Source organism: Dipodomys spectabilis, unplaced genomic scaffold, assembly GCF_019054845.1.
Source record: "Dipodomys spectabilis isolate Male_0828 unplaced genomic scaffold, ASM1905484v1 ptg000301l, whole genome shotgun sequence".
NCBI classification, from domain to species: domain Eukaryota; kingdom Metazoa; phylum Chordata; class Mammalia; order Rodentia; family Heteromyidae; genus Dipodomys; species Dipodomys spectabilis.
The window spans coordinates 2453020-2473494 of NW_024870978.1; positions in this window are offsets into that span (position 1 = coordinate 2453020).

Genomic DNA, 20475 nt, shown 5'->3' on the forward strand with positions numbered 1-20475 from the left:
CACACCAATACTCCTCCAACTCGTCAATGAAATTAAAGAGAAAGCTCACTACTGAACACATTCTATGAAGCTATCATAACCCACATCCCCAAACCAGGCAGGGACTCATCAAAGAAAGAGAACTATAGACCCATTTTTTTTGATGAATATTGATGCAAAACTTCTCAACAAAATTTTGGCCAATCGACTTCAACAATTCATCCAAAAAATCATACACCACGATCAAACCGGATTCATTTCAGGGAAGCAAAGCTGGTTCAATATACGCAAATCAATTAATATTATTCATCACATCAACAGGAGCAAGAATAAGAACCACATGGTTATCTCAATAGATTCAGAAAAAGCATTCGACAAGATCCAACACCCCTTTATGATGAAGGTTTTGGAAAAACTAGGAATCCATGGAACATTCCTCAATAAAATAAAATCTGTATATGATAAATCTACAACCAGCATTATACTCAATGGTGAAAATCTAAAGCCATTTCCTTTTAACTCAGGAACAAAGCAAGGATGCTCACTCTCTCCACTTCTCTTCAATGTAGTATTAGAATGCCTAGCTACAGCAATAAGACAAGATGCAGACATGAAGCGGATCCAAATAGGGAAAGGAGAAATAAAACTCTCCCTCTTTGCAATGACATGATCTTCTATTTAAAGAATCCCATAGACTCCACTCCCAAATTACTCAAGCTGATTCAAAACTTTGGCAAAGTAGCAGGTAATAAAATTAACCCCCCAAAATCAATAGCTTTTCTGTATGCCAACAATGAGAAAAGTGTGGCTGAAATTAGGAAAGCAACTCCATTTTTAATAGCCCCACAAAAAATAAAATACCTAGGAATTAACTGAACTAAAGAAGTGAAGGATCTCTATGATGAAAACTTTAAAATCTTGAAAAAGGAAATCAACACAGAACAAAAAAAATGGCAAAGCCTCCCATGCTCCTGCATTGGAAAGAGCAACATCGTGAAAATGGCAATACTTCCCAAGGCTATCTACAAATCCAACGCAATACCTATCAAAATTCCAACCTCATTCTTCAAGGAAATAAAAGAGGCAATCCAAAAATTCATGTGGAACAATAAAAGACCCCGAATAGCAAAAACGCTCCTCAACGGAAAGAACACTGCTGGAGGAATAGCAATAACAAATTTCAAACTCTACTATAAAGCCATAGTAATAAAAACAGCTTGGTATTGGCATAAGAACAGATCTCAGGACCAATGGAATAGAATTGAAAACCCAGAAATGAACCTACAGACCTATAGCCATCTAATCTTCGATAAGGGAGTTAAAACAATAGAATGGAAGACAGACAGCCTCTTCAGTAAATGGTGCTGGCAAAATTGGTTAACTACATGTAGAAAACTAAAGCTAGATCCTTATATATCATCCTGCACCAGAATCAACTCCAAATGGATCAAAGACCATGAACTCAAAGCAGACACTCTGAAAACATTACAGGATGGAATAGGAGAAATCCTAGGTCTCCTTGGCTCAGGCCAAAATTTTTTGAATAGAGACCCAGAAACACAACAAATCAAAGAAAGGTTGGACAAATGGGATTGCATAAAGTTGCAGAGCTTCTGCAGGGCAAATGACATAGCTAGCAAGATCAATAGAAAGCCCACGGATTGGGAGATCTTTACTAGCCATACAACGGACAAGGGTCTCATACCTAAAATATACATGGAACTCAAAAAATTAAACCCCCCAACAACAAATGCTCAAAGAATCAACTGCCCAATAAATAATTGGGCGAAAGACTTAAAGAGAAACTTCTCTGAAGAAGAAAGAAGGATGGCCAATAGACACATGAGAAATGTTCAACATCCGTAGCCATAAAAGAGATGCAAATCAAAACAACATTGAGATATCACCTCACCCCAGTTAGAACGGCAAAAATCAAGAACTCTAACAACAGATGCTGGAGGGGATGTGGACAGAAAGAACCTTACTTCATTGTTGGTGGGAGTGTAAACTTATTCAACCACGATGGATAGCAGTATGGAGGTTCCTCAAAAGACTTCACATAGAACTCCCCTATGACCCAGCAATCCCACTTTTGGGCATTTACCCAAATGTTTACAAACAAGACCACACTAATGCTACCAGCACAACAATGTTTATCGCAGCATTATTTACCATAGCTAAGATATGGAACCAACCCAGATGCCCCTCAGTAGGTGAATGGATCAAGAAAATGTGGCATATATACACAATGGAATTCTATGCCTCCAGCAGAAAGAATGACATTGCCCCATTTGTTAGGAAATGGAAAAACTTGGAAAAAATTATATTAAGTGAAGTAAGCCAGGCCCAAAGAAACATAGTTCCCATGGTTTCCCTTATTTGCAATATCTAGTATATGTATGAGTCAAGCGGAAAAGGTCAGATAATGTGATGTCAGGAAAATGAACCCTTAGATATGTATTTTAATGTTTTTTTCTTTCATGCTTGTGCTTCTAACGCTTTTATAAGACTATCTCTTTATTGCTTTGTATGTCCCTCTCCCACAGTATAACCCCTGCTTTCACTATATTTGATGTCAGTATAACTTGTGGAGGAGATGGAGAAAAACCAGTTGTTTAAGGATACAGGTGGACCTGTTGCAACAATGAGAAGTACAAGTTGACATATCCAAAAGGAGCTTTACAACGTTGGTGCGGGGGGGGGGGGTGAGAAGGGGCGGAAGGAGAAGAATTGGGATTGGGGGGGAGGGGGGAGGCTGGGAAGGGATGTGAAGGGTAAACCAAAGGAGGAGGCTGTAATGCTTGGTAAGAAATGTACGCGTTATCCTGCCCATGTAATTGTAACCCATGTGTACAGTATGTTCACAAATAAAATTAAATTAAATTAAAAAAAAAAAGAAACACAGGCTCCTTGGCCTCACTCATTTGTCATAATTAGTATATGTGTAGCATATTCCTAGTAGAGGATCACAATAGCTCAATAGCTATGTACATATAACCATATAAAATGATGTTAATCAAAATGAGCTACAAGATATGGAAAAAAGAGGTTTTTTTTTTCTTTAGTGTACTGTTTGCATTTATTCCTTTTTTCTTTTACATTTTCCTTTGGCTTATTCCCTGTTGTCACTGTTTTTAATTTTGGTACCCTTTGTCTTGTATATAATTTATCTGATTCAGGGGGAAAAACTGAATATGAAAATGATGAGACAAAGGATAAAGGGTGAACCAACGCAACAGTGTTACTCACAAGACATTACATTGGATCTTTACAACTTGTGAAGGTGGGGAATTGGGGGAAGGGAAAGTGATAGAAACAAAGGAGAGAGTAACACTATTCAAAACGAAATATACTTACTGCCTTACTTAAGTAACTCTAACCTTTACAATTTTTAGAAAAAAAAGAAAGAAAAAAAATGGCAATTACGCTGTTATAATCCCCTGAATTAGAACACTGGGAAAGTTAGGGCACTTTAAGAACCTAACAAATATACCTACACAAGTACATCCCGGTTCATACCTGGCTATGTGTCAAATAATAAGAAACATCAGTAACAGAGGAGAAAAGCAATGATGGCACATCTCTTCACAGAGAACTTCAGTAAAACCAAGTGAAGAAAAGATCATCATGGGCAGTATGCAAGGGGGATAGTTCATCCTCCCTCTGTCCCTCAATACCAGAAAAAGTACTCATGCATGAAATTTTCTTTTAGGTTTCTAGGACTGTAAGGTGCATTCAGATATTTAATATTAAATCTTAGGAGATTTTTTAAGTTTGGTAACTAATTTCAAAGTAAATGAGGTAATCTTTAAGGCAGTGAAGAGTGAACTTTGGAGTCAGTAGAATCAATGTCAAATTCACCTTGTCTACCCTAAAAATTTGCTGTTCCTATTTATTTACATTTTTTTCCTATACCTTTGATTGCTTAATGTAGTGAGATATTTTGGGGGCCATATTGTACATCAACAATTTGGTATCCAGTTCTCCCACTTGTTGGACAATTCTTCTGGGAGGTCTTTATTGAGGACTCTTGTGAGTTCCATGATTCCTTGTCCTTCCCATACCAATGAGATTGGGGGTAAAATGGAATGAATAATAGGAGGAATTGAACCCTCAACTATGTGAACTTACCACTTATGTCAGGGAAATCTACCTGCTATATAATCTGAATTTTTCTTTTCTTGTCTTTTTTTTTTTTGCTCTTTAAGTTTTTATTTGTTTGTAGTGTTCAGTCAGCATTCTCTGCCTGGTCCATCCATTTGGAGAATGTGGAGTTTAGCCCTCATTGCTTTTTTTTCTTTTTCTATTCAAGGCTAGTGTTCTATATCTTTATATACTCCTTGAGCCATACTTCTAGCTTTTTTTTCCAAAAATTGGGCAAAGTAGCAGGGTATGAAATTAACCCTCAAAAATCAATGGTTCTTCTGTGTGCCAACAATGAGAAAAGCGTGACTGCAATCAGGAAAGCAACTTCATTTGGATTTTTCTTTTATATTTTTTCATCATTTGTGCAGATTATCCCTAAAAAGCTACCATTTTAAATTTACCTCTATTTGAATTACTTCTATGATCCTGGATCAGTCTATAACATATATACATATCAAAGTCCTTTCTTTGACAGAATATACCATAGCTGGTTAGTTGGGGAACCAATTTACTTCTCTTTCTCTTCACTAAAAATTTGACTGCATTTGTAACAATTGCTGTACATAATTATGACTATGTGACTCATTCTGGACTGTGGAACACATTTGGGATAGATACGGGTCTCTAGTAAACTTGGACATAAATGCTTCAATATATGTTTAAACCATTTTCTATTGTCTAGGTTTTTCATCTTTTGGAGGGATTTGCTGTACACAGCACAGACCTAGAAGAGTGTATAGATGCAAAACAAAAAGGGACAATTGCTTTATCAAATTCAGAAGGCTGATTTTCCAACACTCACAGAAAGAGCATGAACAAAGCTTCTGAGACTTAATGATTTCAGCATTCTGACTGTAAGCAGAATTGGGTTGCATTTCTCTTCTAGTTATATTGTGTTCCATAAAATCAAAATATGTTTTGGACATTTAACTTTATTGTTTAGGCACAATCAATAAACACTTGAGAATTCTTTCCAAATTTATGATCTGTGGGACATTACCTCCACCAGGGGGCAGCTTTACTTAGTGCCATCCATCAACCAAAAACTGTGAAGTGACTTTTTCAATATATAGGTCTCATAAAACTATCTGAATGCTTGTTCTTCGACTTCAGATTAATAGCCAATTGCTGCACAATCTTAAGATAAGCATGGATTAATTACTGATCTTGTTTTTCTTTCCAATCAAAGCTGAGAAAAACAGATTCAGAAAATGTACCCATTTTTGTAGAATTTATATACTTGTCATTTTACAGACTTGCTTTTGTGTCTGTATGTATATAAGAATGTTGTTGCATATGTGCACATATATAAACATTTCTAGTCAGTATATATTTACATAATGAATGGTTGAAGATGTGAATAGGTCATTTTAGTCTCTGATAGCTGAAATGAGTCACACCTTTCCCAAGAAATCAAAAATTTTTATATATGTGTATGTATGTGTGTGTGTCTCTGTGTGTCTGTGTATGTGTATTTCCATATGCACACATATTAAATGTATAACAGAATTATGACCTACTATGCTTATACTGTAATTCTGGATACTTAAGAGGCTGAGATTGGAGGAACATGGCTAGAACCCAGCCCAGGTAGGAATATCTATGAGCTTCCTATTCCCAATGAAACAGCAAATAGTATGAAATGGAGCTGTGGCTCAAGTAGGTAGAGAGCTAGCCTTGAACAGTGAAGCTCAGAGTCCTGAGTTCAAGCCTCAGCAACACACACACACACATACACACACACACAAATCTGTTCCTGTGATGGGCACTGGTGGCTTATCCCTACAATCCTAGCTACTGTAGAAACTGAGAAATTAGCCCTGTAGTTCAAAGCCAGCCCAATTAAGAAAGTCTTTGAGATTCTTTTCTCCAATGAATTAAAAGGAAGTTGAAAGTGTAGCTCAAATAGTAGAGTTTCAGTTTTGCCTTAAAAAAGCTAGACAGAGTGCAAATTCCTGAGTTTAATCATCAGTACTGGTACTAAAATTAAGTAAGTGAGTAAGTGCTTTTTAGAGCTTCTGTTTAATACAATGTAAAGCTTCTATTTAATGTAATGGTACCTTCACAAATGTCACCAGAGCTCTAGAGCAAATGTGTTATCTCCAGGCAGCTCTACAGATTAAGCTATACTACATGTCTCAAAGACAAAAACAATACGGAAAGGGTTGAGAAAAGAGCTTTAATTGTGGTCACGTTAGAAATAACTGATCAAAATGTTCAGTTACCCCGGGCCTATCTGTGAAGGGCTGTCATAACTTTGACATTTTTTAAATTTTTTTATTTTATTTTATTTTTTTAATTTTAATTTTAATTTTTTGTGAACATACTGTACAGAGGGGTTACAATTACATGGGCAGGATAATGCGTACATTTCTTATCAAGCATTGCAGCCTCCTCCTTTGTTTACCCTTCACATCCCTTCCCAGCCTCCCCCCTATTGTAAATGAGTAACCAAAATTTAAAATTAGGGCTTTGTAGAGCTATTAGCTTTGAGAACGTGTTGTCTTCTCTAGCTATGATCTGCCTGACCATTGTCTCAGTCTTCAGGATGGATCTAGAGAAGTCTGCATTGCTGTTAGCACTTGAGCGAGTGAATAATCTGTGTCTCATAAGATGATTGTTTCTGCTGAGGGTGAAACCTGTTTCCATCCTGGGGCTATTGCTCTCCCTTGAGGAGAAATCTCATCATGGGAAGATTTGCCCTGTGACCCTTATATTTGCTGACAGTTCTTTTTCATAAAGACATTTATCAATCACTGCAGTCATTCCTGAAATCTAAGGGAAATATTGAAGAAGAGACTTAAAAGGGGGAAAATTTTGAAGAGACCGAATGAAGACAGAGAGGGACAAAATGGAATTAAAGAACTGATGAGCTGTTTCAAACACAAGTAAGTCATATTACAATTAGATCAGTGGTTCAAACTCCAATGCTTCAATGTTATATAAATCCATTATTGATGCTTAATAAAAGAGCTTAAATCTGGGAGTCCCAATAGACAATGCACTAATCCACAACTGAGTTCTTTCAAGGTCCTATCTATATATGTCGTGATGATCCCACCGACTGTTTAGCTTGAATGTAGAAAAATGGGCTGTTTCGGACAGAGCCAAAATTAACTTGGTTATCTTTTTGTCCCTTTAAATAGACATCTATTCTGAACCTCTGTTTCTGACCTAATATCATTGTGACTACTAAGTAACATTCTTAGGATGCATTGTTAAACTTAACAGACCAATGGCTTCTAAAAATGGAGTGTCAGGCTCTAAGCACAAACTCAAGGATTCTGTACGTGTAGTCCACTCACCTGCTCTCACATATATATATATATATACATATATATATATATATATATATATATATAAAGAGAGAGAAAGAGAGAGACAGAGACAGAGAGAGAGAGAGATGATAATTACTAAAAGCAGGGAGAAGAAATGTATTACACAGCTCAAGAAGCCACAGGAAGATGGGAATTATGCACTTCAGCCAATCTTTAGCCACCTGAGGTATAAGCTAGAGCTATAGTTTAAAATATGCAAAGAGGTAAGAGCTTATAGGAGAGTGCTAGATGTAATGAATTAAAGGTCTCAGTTATGAGTATGGGCTGTTGACCATTATCTCATCCATATTCTTGGAGATTCTATAGAAGTGGCTATTGTTACTGACATGACTTTAGTGATATGCACCAATGCCTGAAAGGTGACCTGCCCTGATATTGTGGCTGCTCTCTTCTTGTGGAATAGTTTATTCTATTCCATCCTTCCTTGCAATTTTCCTATCAAAATGACTGCTTAATGTAAGCACCACCATTTGCAAGAAACTGATTAAGTTAAGCAAAATCCTGTCAGAGGAATTATTCTCTCTAAGGCCTGAAGGTCTGCCTGACCAAAGTGACAGAGAGCCAGATGGGTAAGAATTATTTTTCTGGTAAGTTCCTACTTCGGCTCAATGTTTGGTTGATTGCTCAGGTAAACTTCAACATTTTTTAAGTCAGCCAATAACACAAGATTGTGAACTTAACCTCTGACTAATTATAATGATGGACAATAATGCACTAAGAAGTACCCACCCAGTACATTTTCTTATTCGGCTACTGTCCGTAGGACACCTTTCTGCAGGCATAAACTTCACCTTGTGAAGTTCCTTTGGAGTTGATGTACTTAATCCTATGTGACATACAATATCCAGAGCTATTTCCTTGATTATTATTACTTTGATTGATTGTTATTGTTTTCCTCAATGATGGGGATTGAATTCAAGGCTAGGCACTATCCTTGAGCTTTTTTGCTCAAGGCTAGTGCTTTCCCACCTTAAGCCACAGTTCCACTTCCATTTGGGGGGGGTGGTTAATTGGTGATAAAAGTCTCACTGACTTTCCTGCTTGGGCTGGCTTCGAACCCCGACCTACTGATCACAACCTCCTGAGTTGCTAGGATTACAGGCATGAGCCATCAGTGCCAAGCCTGAAATTATTATTTTTTCACTATTTGGATTGTAATATCATAAGTTGGCTGAGATATTAACTAACTCTTTTTGTATCATGTTTTTTTTATTTTTTTTTAATTTAATTTAATGTTATTTGTGAACATATTGTACAGAGGGGTTACAATTACATGGCAGGATAATGCATACATTTCTTACCAAGCATTGCAGCCTCCTCCTTTGTTTACCCTTCACATCCCTTCCCAGCCTCCCTCCTCCCCCCCAATCCCAATCCTTCTCTTCCCCTCTCCCTTCCCCACCGATGTTGTAAAGCTCGTTTTGGACATGACAACTTGTACTTCTCATTGTTGCAACAGGTCCACCTGTATCCTTAAACGACTTTTTTTTCCCCATCTCCTCCACAAGTTAAAATGACATCAAATATAGTGAAAGCAGGGGTTATACTGTGGGGAAGGGACATACAAAGCAACAAAGAAATAATCTTATAAATGCGTTAGAAACAAATACATGAAAGAAAAAAACATTAAAATACATATCTAAGGGTTCATTTTCCTAACATCACACTATCTGACCTTTTCCGCTTGACTCATACATATACTAGATATTGCAAATAAGGGAAACCATGGGACCTATGTTTCTTTGGGACTGGCTTACTTCACTTAATTGAGATGAGAAAATTGATGGGATATTGACAAGATTAGAGCATTTCCTATCTTATATTCCCTGCTTCTTCTATACCAGGGGTGATTTTATTGAATGGAACTCATTACCCATCCTAAATATATTTCTCAGAGAATTATTTCTCCCAAAAATAGTGGCTTTTTGAACAGCACTAACTCATTGTCTTATAATCATATAGTGAAAAATTTGGCATACATTGCAAACCTCAAAGTGCTAGTGACCTTGATTCATTTCTTATCTCCTTCTGTTTATCTCTGGCATTACTTCTCTCCTGGTTATTTTCCTCCAACTTCAAAAATAACAAGTGTACACCAATTTCTTCGCATGATCTGCCTGACCTGTGTTTCATTGTTACATCTCTTTCTGATCCACCAGCGTTAGATTCTCAACAATTAAGTTTTATAATTAGACTAGGCTCATCCCAGTTGTCCAGGTTAACTTTCCCATTTGAAGATATTTAACCTTTGTCACATGGGCAAGGAAAATTTATCGTCACATGCAAAGGAATTCACAGGTATGTGGGACTTACATATATATGTATCTCTGAAGAGCTCTTATTTCTATCTCCCACACAGGACCTTCTTAGCAATGGAGAAGCTATTACAATACAATTCAATTAAAAAAAGAAGTTACTGGGCAAAATTTCTAGAAACAGTTCTTTAGCTAGAAAATACTGAGGTTTATTAGACCCTTTCTGCTTGATCATGCTCCCATCATGCTTTGTGAACTATAATCAGTTTAGCTAACCCTTTGAGAGCAGAGACAAGCACAGAAAAAGAGAAAACTAGAAATTACAGTATAGTCTCCAACCTGCCTACATTAGAAACTTCTATGTAAAGGAACAGATAATTCTTATTTGATTTGTTACTATTTAATTTGGCTTCTTCATAGAGCTTTTGGAAAAATTCCTAGTTAATGTATTCATCAAAGTAAAGCTGAGTTTGTCATTATAAAAAAGAAAGATCTATGGGGATTTCAGGATGCATTTCTTTTTTTAATTTTTATTTATTTTTTATTGTGAAAATAATGTACAGAGGGGTTACAATTAGATGGGAAAGATAATGAGTACATTTCTTATCAAGCATTGTAGCGTCCTCTTTTGTTTAACCCTCCGATCCCTTCCCAGCTTTCCTCCACCAACCCCCCACCAAATCCTCCCCCCCACCAAAGTTGTAAAGTTCGTTTTCGACATGACAACTTGTACTTCTCATTGTTGCAAAGGGTCCACCTGTATCCTTATTTAAAGGACTTGTTTTTCCCCTTCCCTTTCACAAATTATACCGACATCAAATACATTGAAAGCAGGGGTTATACTGTGGGGAAGGGACAACAAAGCAACAAAGAAAAAATCTTATAAATGCATTAGAAACAAATGCATGAAAGAAAAAAAAAACATTGGAATACATATCTTAGGGTTCATTTTCCTAACATCACGTTATCTGACCTTTTCTGCTTGCCTCATACATATACTAAATATTGCAAATAAGGGAAACCATGGGACCTATGTTCCTTTGGGCTTGGCTTACTTCACTTAATATAATTTTTTCCAAGCCTTTCCATTTCCTAACAAATGGGGCAATGTCATTCTTTCTGGTGGAGGCATAGAATTCCATTGTGTATGTATACCACATTTTCTGATCCATTTTTCTACTGAAGAGCATCTGTTTTGGTTCCATATCTTAGCTATAGTAAACAATGCTGCAGTAAACATAGTTGTGCTGGTAGCTTTAGTGTGGTCTTGTTTGTAAACATTTGGGTAAATGCCCAAAAGTGGGATTGCTGGGTCATAGCTCTATGTGGAGCTCTATGTGGAGTCTTTTGAGGAACCTCCATACTACTTTCGAAAGTGGTTGAACAAGTTTAAACTCCCACGAACAATGAAGTAAGGTTCCCTTCTGTCCACATCCCCTCCAGCATCTGTTGTTATTAGAGTTCTTGATTTTTGCCTTTCCAACTGTGGTGAGGTGGTATCTCAATATTGTTTTGATTTTCATTTCTTTTATGGTTAGGGATTTTGAGCATTTCTTCATGTGTCTATTGGCCCTCCTTCTTTCTTCTTCAGGGAAGTTTCTCTGTAAGTCTTTAGCCCACTTATTTATTGGGTAGTTGTTTCTTTGAGGATTTGTTGTTGGGGATAAAATTTTTTGAGTTCCAAGTATACTTTAAAAACTTGAAAAAGGAAATCAAAACAGAGCTTAGAAATTGGCAAAAGCTACCATGCTCCTGGATGGGAAAGATTAACATCGTGAAAATGGCAATAAGTCCCAAGGATATCTACAAATTAAATGCGAAACCTATCAAAATTCCAACCTCATTCTTCAAGGAAATAGAAGAGGCAATCCAAAAATTCATATGGAACAATGAAAGACCCTGAATAGCAAAATCCCTCCTCAACGGAAAGAATACTGCTGGAGGAATATCAATACCAAATTTCAAACTCTATTATAAAGCCATAGTAATCAAAAGAGCTTGGTACTGGTCCAAGAACAGACCTCAGGACCAATGGAATAGAATTGAAATCCCAGAGATGAACCCACAGACTTATAGCCATCTAATTTTCAATAAGGGAGCTAAAAAATAGAATGGAAGAAAGACAGCCTCTTTAGTAAATGGTGCTGGCAAAATTGGTTAACTATTTGTAGAAAACTAAAACTATATCCTTATATATCACCCTGCACCAGAATCAACTCCAAATGAATCAAAGACGTCGGAGTCAAGGAGACACTCTGAAACATTACATGATGGAATAGGAGAAACCCTTGGTCTCCTTGGCATAGGCTGAAATTTTCTTAATAGAGACCCGGAAACACAACAAATCAAATAAAGTTTGGACAAACGGGATTGCATGAAGTTGCAGAGCTTCTGCATGGCAAAGGACATAGCTAGCAAGATCAATAGAAAGCCTATGGATTGAGAGAAGGTCTTCACTAGCCATACAAAAGACAAGGGTCCTGTATTTATTTTATTTGGCTTTGTCTTCAATTTTCTAAAGAACTATACTATTTGGGGTCTCCCTACATTCTATTATGTTTCAAGTAATTCATTTACTTTTTTACTTATGAATTTATAGGCCCAATTTAGCTACCACAAATGAGAGAAACCATATAACCTGAGGTTCTCTAGGACTAGCTTACTTAACTCATAATATGTATTTGAATATATATATATATACATAATTATAGTTATTATAGTACATTATTTTTGCTTTGAGTCAGGAGAAAAAGCAATCAGAACATTTTATTGTTTACCAAAAATTTTACCAGTTAGAAATAACAATCACAAATACAAAATAATGCCAGTGAAACAATCACTTGAAAAGTAATGAAAATTCAGAGAACTAAGTTGAGAAAAATGTTAGTAACTCAAAATATAAAATACCTAATATCCCTGCAGAGAGCAGGTAGTTAAATATATTATAGTATGTTACTCCAAATCATTCAGAACTTGCTACTAAAACATGACAATATTGGTTTTATATAAAATATAGATATAAAAAGTCGAGCTCTGAAAAAAATCTCAAATATGTTTGTATAATAAAGTTTATTCCAAAGAGGGAAATGCAACAGTTTGTTTCATATGATCACAAAGATGGAGAGTAATCTTAGATATTTTCTCCATATTTAATTGACTAATGTTGCTTGATTCTAAATTTCCTGTAGCATTTATAGGAGGTAAATTTTGTAAAGGTTTGTTTAAAGAACTATTACTAATGCTAGTGGAATCATTAAAGAAAGGAGTAACTTGTAAAAGAATCTACTAGTGTTTATAATTACCTATGTGGATTATAGTTATGCTATAATTTTCACATAGTGAGTGAAGAAAAACTCCTTGTGTTTCTTTTAGATAAAGGTAAGGTTAGAACTTAAATAACATTCCTATTTTATTCAATGATATTTACATAAATCTACCTTAAAATTAAAATTTTCATATTGATAATGACTGACTAATCAACATAATAAAGTAATTAAGCCAGGCGCAGGTGGCTAATGCCTTTAATCCTAACTACTTAGGAGGCTGAGATCTGAGGATAATGGTTCAAAGCCAACCTGGGCAGGTAAGTCTGTGAGTCTCTTATCTCCAATAAACTACCATAAAACTGGAAGTGGTACTGTGGCTCAAGTGGTAGAGCACTAGCCTTGAGCTAAAGAGCTGAGTGACAGCCCAGAGTTCAAGCCCCATGACCAACAACAACAAAAAAGAAAAGTCACTATTTATTATTGTCTTCATTATAAAGGGAAAAAACCTTAGAGTTAAGATTGATTCTAAAACCCACGCTAATATATCATTGACTGAATATCTTGTTATAGTTTATTAATGCCCCTAGATTTCTGTACATAAAGTTCTCCTGGATAGACAATTATGATGATACAATGATATTATTAACTTACATCATTTACCAATTCTGCATACAAGACTCCAGAAGGTGCTAAAATTGTTTCTATTGAATCTCTGGACTCATGAGTAGTCGTGTATTGGTAAACTGGATTTTTATGCAGTGTTTCCAATATTTAGTCACAGATAATTCATCTTCTCCCGTTGTGAATCTTGTGAAATCAGTTACGAAGTGTCCAACTGTCAGTGAGCAGGATTCCAGCACAGTTAAGAAAAGCATTAGCATAATAGAAATAAAAAAAATCCAAGAGAAATGGGCACAGGTGGCTCACATCTGTAATTCTACCTACTCATGAGGCTGAGATTTGAGAATAACATTTCGGAACCACCTGGAGTAGGAAAGTCAATGAGTCTCTCATTTCCAATTAATCACAGAAAAAGCTGGAAGTAGCTCTATGGCTCTAGCACACGAGTCTTTATTAAAAGGAGCTCAGGAACAGTGCCCAGGACCAGAGTTCAAGTCCCAGGACTAGCAGAAGAGGAAAAAAGAAAAAGAAGAAAGAAAAGAAAGAAAGAATGAAAAACGTAGAAAAGAAAATCCAAAGAATTGTATGGACCAATGTTCGACAAGACATATACTCTTTACTATGTAACTGTAACCCCTCTGTACATTACCTTTAAAACAAAAGTAAAATTAAAAACAAACGAATTGAATGGAAAGAAATATAAATAAGAATTTTATCTTTACTAATCAAGGTAACCTATTTTCCTTTACCTCCCACAGATGCTTATATGGGATAGATAAATGTTCATTTATTTTAGTTTGAGATTCTTATTTTTTCTTGTTCTAAGAAGGCTAAAGTCCAATTTTCTTCTCACATTATATTCATCCCATTATAAATCCATACTATATAAGACTTGGGATAGCATAAGAAACAAATGCAACATCTCACTGCACTTGGGAAAATTATGTAATAATTGAATCTCTACGTGGACTTAGTTGGAAGAAGCATAAAGATTGACTCAAATGTTATACACAATTTAAAGTGCTATTGGATCACGCGCACACATGCACATACACACACACACACACACACACACACACACACACACACACACTCCAAAGAAGTGCTGGCTTACATAATGCAACAGAGGAAAGATAAATCCCAGTTCTTGGTTTCAAAGAATTTTAGACCACAGTCTATTGCTTCTGGAGCAGTGATAAAGCAAATGACCATGGCTGAGCCTATAGAGGAGAGCAATGCTGTTCACTTCAATCCAGATAGGAAATATAGGGGGAAAATGCCCATGGACCAGGTACAAGCTCCAAAATCATGCGTCTAATGACCCACTTCCTCCACTTAACTTCCAACCTTTTCATGACCTTCTGAATGGATATCATCAGAGAGAAACTACATGTTTAACACACGAGACTGTGGGCTGGGAAGAGAGGGCATGCATTATTCAAATTATAACAGCCAAGATGGCAATGGGTATGTGATAATAGAATAGATAAAGCAAAGGTTTTAATTCCGTTTTTTTCTATGCATTTAAGGAGATCGCTTATAAAACATATGTTGGCCAGGAATAAAATAGGTGGTCAGCTTAAAATGCTACTAACTTGTCGACCTGCAAAAGGACTGAGAATAGCTACCTCTAGTGGTTCATGCCTGTAATCCTCGCTACCCAGGAGACAGAGATCTGAGGATCTCTGTTAGGAGCCAGCCCAGGCAAGAAAGCCAGTGAGATACATTAAAAAATAAAAATAAAAAATTGATGATAAACAAAAGAGTTATAGTTATATAAGTCAAGTTTTTAATACATTTGAACAGTATCACCTCTTCCCTCATTTTCTCCAAATTTTTTCTCCTCCTCAACCCCCTTTCCCCATAAATTGCATAGTTTTCAACAGAGTTAAGTGAGTATCACTGCAGATAAAGTTTACCCTTTGTCCCACCATTTCTGTGCTTCTCTTTACTCTCCCCAAATCAGATATATTTGCATACAAGACACAGCATATTGAAGTGAAAAAAACACAAAAGATGCAAAACAGAAAGAAAACAACAACAAAAATGCAAAAAATAAAATCCTTAACCAATATAAACTCTAGAAGCATAGCTGTGGTTCAAGTGGTGGAACACTGGCCTTGAGAACAGAAGCTCAGGACAGTGCTGAGACCCTGAGTTCAGACCCAGGACCAGTACAAAGAAAAAAAGGAAGAAAAAAAACAACAGTACTAAGAGTAGAGGATCAGAAGATTGACAGCAATTATCATAATAAAAAATGTAGGAGACATTACACAGTCCTGGATGGTAAGAACAGATAGTAGAAGAGACCAATCTCCTGAAAGAAGCATAATATGATTACTGTGTAAAGTATTATTTTTTCCCAATCCTTCAGGGAGATATCTAATAATGCACTCTGACTGCTCAGGTTATTAATGGAGTCCTGCCCATGGTTCAGCTTAGGCCATGAATGCACTTACTATTTGTTTTCACAATCCCTAAAACTACAATTGAGATTGACATACATAGTCTTTGGTACAGCTTCCCCATTTATTTCCTTGTCTGAGATAAGCTTTCTCAGATAGCAGAAGACGAGAGAGAGAGACTGAATCTGCCATTCTATGATGCCCATAATAGAATATAATAATGCACCTTGGAGTAAGTAGAGTGAATGAGCAAGGTGCTTAAAAGATGCAGTAATTATTGTCTCAGTCATCTCTACTTGATTCACCGAAGGGGAACCTAAGAATGTAGAGGGATTTGAAAGATGACCTGTGTCATTTACCAGTTCAGAGAGGCTAGGCCTGATTACTGTTCTCATATGTAGTTTTTGCTATAGCAGACTATCATGATCTTCAGTGTCAGAGTTGGTGAATGTATTTTTATTATCAGAGAAAGGGCTTAGAAGCAGCTCATATTTATATAGGACATTTAAAATTCACCATTATCATTTCACCTTTGCAGGTTCTACTGCCTCTTCTGACCCCCATCATTTAAAAGTAGTAAGAAATTTAGACTATTTGGGTTTGTCATAAAATGTCAGAATGATCCACTACATTTAATACTTTTAAGCTGCATGATCAAGAAATACCTGACACAATAGAGGCCCTAGTAAAGACAAGTACATTCTGGAGATCAACCACTTAAAGGCAGACACATCATGTTTACTGCAAGAAAGCTACATTTCCCTTCAAAATCTCCATAATCATGCAAATGGATAAACTGACACTGCAACTAGTATGTAGTAATTGAAAATTTAATTTTCAAGAATGAAAGTTTTATGAAAGAGCTGAAATAAATAATTTGAAAACATAGTATTCGCAAAATTTGTTTTTCTAAACAGAAAACATTAAGATTTGATTCCTTGGTTTCAAAATGATTCTCTATTAAATTATACATTTTAATGACTGGGAGTCTCAGACTTTTCTGGTAGTTGAATTTGATTGCTTATGGTATTAATCAATGTGTAAAATCAACTTCAAATTCTTTTCAAATTAGAATTGCTTGAAGGAATAATAGAATTAAAGATTCTCCAAAAGAAAATAATTAAACTGTTAAAAATCTTTGGCAAAATGAATTAACGTGGTGAATTATTCTAACTTTGCTGCAGTTAAGTGATTTGATAGCAGCTTTTGTGCATGTCAAAAATAATGGATTAATATGTGTCGAATATATACTTTTAAAAACCTAATTATTGTCAGTTTGATAGGCTAAGCTAATCACAGAAAGCAGTAAGCGTGATAAGCAATTCCCAAATAATTAATATTTTGTTCTATAGTAGGTTTTTCCCAGCACCTTAATTTCCTTATTGCATTTTTCTACTCTTTAGGTAAAATGTGCCATAATTTACATTTCATTCATCTTTTAATCAACTTACTTATTGAAATATTGTTTCCACTAATTGTCATGTTTTTAAACATTATTCTTTTATCCATTTTTATCTATTATCTCCTGACTTTATCTTTTATGATGCTTATTGTACGCAACAATCATCAAAATATTTAAAAAGTTGTCTTTCAAGCAAAAAAGAAAGTCATAGTTTTAAATCACTAAGAACAAATATGTACATCATTGATATAACTCCATCACAACTTTGATGCTATGTAGATCTATTTATTTTTTTATTTATCTATCTCTCTATTTATTTTTTTGTTGTGGGGCTTGAACGCTGTCCTTGAAGTCTCCATCTCAAGGCAAGCTCTCTACCACATGAACCACAGCACCACTTCTGGTTTTCTGGTGGTGTATTGGAGATAAGAGTCTCACAGACTTTCCTGCCTGAGCTGGCTTTGAACCACGATCCTCAGATCTCAGCCTCTGAATAGCTAGGGATACAGGCATGAATGCAAAGAATACAACACTGGCTGGATTTCTTATACATTAATACATGTTTATAGCAACTTGTAACAGAGTTTACCAAAACAAACATTTTGAAGAATGTGTTTGCCCTGCACCACCTGTTACAAAGGCATACAGTTATGTAATGTAAATGTATAGTCTAATCAATATATGAAGTTTTCTAAATTAATAAAATTTAGCAGTTTATCTAATTTATTTCACTCAGCAGCTATTCTCTTTAACTCATGAGGCATTTGGTTGGAAATAAAACAGAGAAGCAATGACTCTCAAGTCATGACACAATCGTTTTGGTGAAGTGAAAATTACCTTAGAAATTTAGTTTCAATAAAATATAATCATACCAAAGGTACGATAATTGTCTTCAGTTTTCTTCCCTTCATTACTGTAGGTGGTTAAAAGAGCATCTCACAGTGTTGTGGAGAGTACAATGTAAAATGTCCTACTGTGTGGATTTTTAATTAAATGTTCTCCCAAACATTATGATTCTTCTTTATGAAGGAATTGTACCTCTACTGAAAGCTATTTTAGAATGGGACCATTTAGTATGATACAAATTTTAACTTTGGGTAACATTTACATTTTATTTACGATATATTGTAATTTATAGACATTACTCATTTACAGATGTCTGACTACTTAAAAGAACCATAGAAATTGGTACCGTTTCCAACTGTTCATTGTATTTTGTATGCAAGAAGTAGCCACAGTACTAGTCAACATACCTGAGGCAGGATTTTTAACAAAAATCAATTTATGTATTTGATTTTGGTATCATGCATCTTGTATATACATTTATCTAATTTAGAAAGAGGAAAGGGAGTAGCAAAATTCTAAAACAAAGACCCAGGTTGACTCATTGCAAAAAAGTTCGATGCTCACAAGACATTATGTTGGAAATGACCTTTACAACTTACAACTTTAGGAGGGAAATGGGGGAAGAAAAGGATAGTAGGAGAAAAAAAAGGAGGGGTAACAATGCTCTACAAGAAATGTAATCATAACCTTCCTCATGTAACTGTAACCCCTCTGAACAGTATCTTACAATAAAATTAATTTTAAAAAATCAATTTATGGCTGTTTTCAAACACTTAAAATTAATAATTTAAATAATTGTTAAATATGATCATTGGTTATACAATATATATTACAATGAAATTAATTTGCATTAGACATCTTATATTTGCAATTTAAATATTCTTAAAAACTGAAAAATATGGCTGGCTTCTTTCCTTCTTTCTTCCTTTCTTGCTTCCTTCCTTCCTTCCTTCCTTCCTTCCTTCCTTTCTTCCTCTCTCTCTTTCTTTCTTTCTTCCTCTCTCTCTCTTTCTTCTTTCTTTCTTCCTCTCTCTCTTTCTTTCTTTCTTTTTTGCTTTCTTTCCTTTTTTTCTTTGCCCAATTCCTCTTAATAGCTTTGCCTTGATTACTAAGCTCTGACTAAAAACTGTCAGTTAAAAGGAAAAATAACCCCACAATTTCTCAATTTGAGTGATAACTGTATTACAGTTTGGACAATTTCCAACACAGAGAAATTTTTAATGTCTTTTCAAAAATGGAGGAAAAACTATTTATTTACATAAATATAAGTAAGTAGTTGGTTGAGTTTTTTAGATTAAATATTCTAGAGAGGACATACACAGCAACAAAGAAAGATTATTTCTTTGTTGCTTTGTATGTCCCTCCTCCACAGTATAAACCCAGCTTTCACTGTATTTGATGTCGATATAATTTGTGGAGGGGAAGGGGAAAAACAAGTCGTTTAAATAAGGATACAGGTGGACCCGTTGCAACAATGAGAAGTATAAGTTGTCATGTGGAAAACGAAGTTTACACCTTCAGTGGGAGGGGGGAGGATTGGGTCGGGGGGGCAGAAGAGGGTGGGAAGGATTGGGAAGGGGAAACAAAGGAGGAGGCTACAATGCTTGATAAGAAATGTACTCATTATCTTGCCCATGTAATTGTAACCCCTCTGTACAGTATTTTCACAATAAAAAAAATCCTGAAAAAAAATATTCTAGAGAGGAAAATGTGTTTTCTTTGTTGTCGCAGTTATCCTTTTGCTTTTGTGCATTTGTAATCTGTCTTAAATGTTCAAATATTTTTGAGCATACTAGGTATATACTATAGGAGCATATATATGTGTATATATATTACTGGAAAATCTCTTTTGAAGTAACATTAATCAATGATTTGTAACAACTCAGAAAATTCATGTTTCACAAAATAGTTTTTAGATATTTTTCATATATATTCTGCCTATTTTATAGGAAATGTTTAGTCTTAAATGCAAATATAGCATATTTGGAAAATTAATTAAAGGATAGTGCAAAAATAAGCTCTCATCTACTCTTCCAGAACGAACTCTAAATACATGAACAATACACAGATTTTTAGGGTACTATGTTTTATTTCTTCATATACAATTTGAGAATAGCTTCAAGTCATGTAAATAGGTCAGTTGTGGAGTTATGCAGCTTCTGGCCCATAATCAATACATCTCTCAGCAACATCATCCTTCCAAATGTTGCCTTTTTA